Source organism: Hevea brasiliensis, chromosome 9, assembly GCF_030052815.1.
Source record: "Hevea brasiliensis isolate MT/VB/25A 57/8 chromosome 9, ASM3005281v1, whole genome shotgun sequence".
Classification (NCBI taxonomy): domain Eukaryota; kingdom Viridiplantae; phylum Streptophyta; class Magnoliopsida; order Malpighiales; family Euphorbiaceae; genus Hevea; species Hevea brasiliensis.
The window spans coordinates 60,963,728-60,967,062 of record NC_079501.1 but is presented as its reverse complement, the minus strand read 5'-3'; the positions used below and the strand labels follow the sequence as shown (position 1 = coordinate 60,967,062).

The 3,335-nt window shown below is 36.5% G+C and overlaps 1 long non-coding RNA gene across 1 annotated transcript; it reads right to left on the bottom strand.

The window, feature by feature from the left end:
• Positions 1-675: 675 nt before the first annotated feature.
• LOC131183414 (uncharacterized) lies at positions 676-2,838 on the bottom strand. Its single transcript, XR_009151502.1, has 2 exons — positions 2,644-2,838; positions 676-1,005 (listed from the first exon to the last, which is right to left on the bottom strand). It is a non-coding gene; the product is annotated as an uncharacterized LOC131183414 (long non-coding RNA).
• Between the last annotated feature and the right edge of the window lie 497 nt (positions 2,839-3,335).

Sequence of the window (3,335 nt, the reverse complement as noted above, 5' to 3'; positions counted from 1 at the left end):
TTTCATTATTTCATGTCTCCTCACTAACATTTAAGTGTAGTTCCGAGCATCCTAGCTATCCGGACAGATACTAGTCACCGAAACAGTAAAACGCACTACCAAATATAGGGGTGTTACATTATAAAACAATTAAGAAATGATGTTCTATTGATAACAGTAATTCCATAGGAACTAGTTAGCTAGGTATTCATTAGGAAGAGCACAATTTTATTGTGCGTGTCACACCCTACCCTTCCGTAAGGCATAACATGATCCCGTAGTATACCTAATGAATTGTCAACTTCATCTACTGATAACCCATTAAATACACTACAAGGGATTTTAAAACTTTTCTTACTTCTTTTTACAGTGGTGAGCACTATTTATAGGTGTTAAAAATGTGACACCCCTTACCCGTGTACAGTATACCCGAGTAAGTAATGCCACACGGTGTACCGGCACACTCTAATGTTCCTCAATTAATTTATATCATGCTTTTGCATATAATTTATGAAATACAATTTATTTAAACAATTTATCAAAAGTATCATTCATTTAAGGTTCCGAAAATTTTAAAGAAGATCCGGCGGAGTACCGGCTAAAAATGGAGAAAACCGTTCTTCGGAACCTGTTAGAAACACTTCCAATAAACAAATTCATTCATTCTCAACTTCAATATCATCACAAAACTCAATATCAAGGTTTCAACAATTTTTCAGTTTCAGGTTTCAACAACCTTTTCATTTCTCAACATCCATTTCTCATATACAAGCAATAAATACATGCTTAAATCTTGCATTCATAGTCATAACTTTCATTATTTACATAACCATCAAAATATATTACATGAGTTCAAATACATATGAGAAAATACAAATCTGCTACAAAATATCAAAATGACAAAATGACACCTAGTGCCCTACCGATGCACTGCAGGTAGTGAGGTGACACGGACACTGAGCAGAACTGTCAGATGGACTCACCCAGTCTGTGGTCTACTGGGCTCACGATCGGGATCTCCAGTACCTACGCGTGGCAAAAGCAACGCGCTAAGCAATAATGCTTAGTGGTGCAATAATATAATAGAAGAAAATAGCAAGAAAATAAATGTATAGTGAATGTGTATGATTCATTTGTTTAGTATGGTTATATATACATTAATTCAGTAACTTGGTGCATTTCATTCATTTGGTTGCCCAAGTAACCTACACTAGACGACTGGACTGGATAACGGGTAAACTGGCACTGGGTACCTAGTACCTCGGGCCGTCACACCATCGGTCACATATGTATCTCTCGGTGTGCAGCAGCTAACAAGTGTAGAATAATATCGTGCACAAGGCCAAGTCTCAATACAAAGTCGAATGGCTAAAAGCCATGAAATCACGAATGGCATTTTTGCCATGTGCGATCGCTAATCGAACCCTATTGGCATGCCAAACTATCCAAACCAATCTTGTTAGGTATACTAGGGCATTTGAAACTCTTAAATTTGTCAATTTGTGAATTTCAACTTTTTTGGTGTCACTATTCATCATTGGTCAACAAAAATGTTGACTTTTGAAATAAAAATGTGTACATCGCCTTTGGCACTCCCAACATACCACATTTGGTGTTTAAAACTTGTTGGCATTAAGTGTTAATACCATTTTAAAGTGTAACCCATACAAGCAGAAAATTTCAGTTTTGGTGAGTCAACTTCACTGTTCCATTGGACACTGTTACTGTTGGAATTTGAAGAAATGTAAAACATGAAAGTTGTTCCTTATTTTGTCTAGTTGAATTTCCTTTTTTGAATCACTCCATTTGGAGTTTTGTAGCTCCAGATATGGCTCAAAAACCCAAGCTGTCCGGATATGCAGTCTGCAGAAATTTACCATATCTACAGTGCATGAACAGTGACTTGAGTCACTTGGTTGAATGGGTTCTGGCAATAATTTGGGGTAGGTTCCTTCATGAAAGTTGTTTTTCTATGTCTTAACTTGTTTCTGTAAAAATTTCAGACCAATTGACCAAATCTACAGTGACGTATGGCCAAATGAACAGTTACTATTCATTTGGTCAAATTCTGCAGAGGCAGTTTCAGGGTTCCGGATTGTGGCTGAGTTTTGACCCTTTGGCTTTGCTCTTTTGGGCATGGTTTCTTCAGCAAAAATGTGCCATTATAAGCCTAGTTTCATGTCCAATTGGCCAAACATCAATTGGACAAGCACAGCCCAAGTTATGGCAGTGCAAAGGGACTGAAATTTCAGTCCCTATGCTGCTGTCCATAGGGCAGTTTATACTTTCACTTTACCATCCCATTTTTCAGTTCTAATTAGGGTCAACCTACCTAAAATGGTCACTAATTGACCATTAAAAAGTCCTCTAACCATTTCCAAAGTTAAGTCACCATTTCACCTTCCCAAACCCTAATGTTCAACTAAATTTACTCATAAACCTTGTCTAACATACTTAGTTCAATCTTCATGCATTTTAATACCTTAACCATGATTTCCAACCACTCTAAGTTTGTTAAACAATCAAACTCAATCTCCCATAGGGCTGCCAAAAATTGAAAGTGCCCTTAACACATGTAATTTATTTCAATTTCTTAAAATCTCTTTGCTCAAAATGATGTTTTAACTAAAATTAAAAGAGGGAGAACAAAAGTGTAGCACTAACCTTAATTTAGCCAAGTCTCTTTCTTGCCAACTTCAAGATTCTTGCTTCCTTTTTACTTCCAAGCACTCTAGCTAGGGTAGATATTCAGTTTTTATGAAGCTAATTATGGGAAATATGGTGAGATTTTAAGGAAATTTAAGCTTAAAGTGAGTAACAATGGTGGAAGGCTTTGGGAAAGAAAGGGCTACGGCTGAAATGAGGAAGAAGCTGCTGGAATTTGTGGTTTTTTAGTCTTCATTTTGTCTTTTTATTTATTAGTCAATTGATGGCTTAATTTGTGATTGGTCAAAAATTTTAAATGATGTCATTTTTGCTTTATTTTGGATTTTCTTTTTCTTTTCTTTCACTACTCATTTCAAATTTAATTTCTAGCAATGTTTCTTCATATTTTATGTTATATTAATTATTTACTCAACTGGACAAGTCGGCCAAAAATCACCTCGGAAGGCGAAATGACCAAAATGCCCTCCGTTTGGCTTAACGGGTCAAAATTGTCTGTACCGATTGAAAAATTTTTCTAGGTATTTTCTTGGCATTCTAATGCCATAGGAACCTCAATAACCCTTCTCTGGAGTCTCAAAAATTATTTTATAATTTTTCCCCCGGGTCTAGGGCTCCTCGTTGCAGAAGCAACTTCCTCGATTACCCATCGCTTGGGCACCGGCTCGTTTTGCTTGGTTGTATTTTATTCC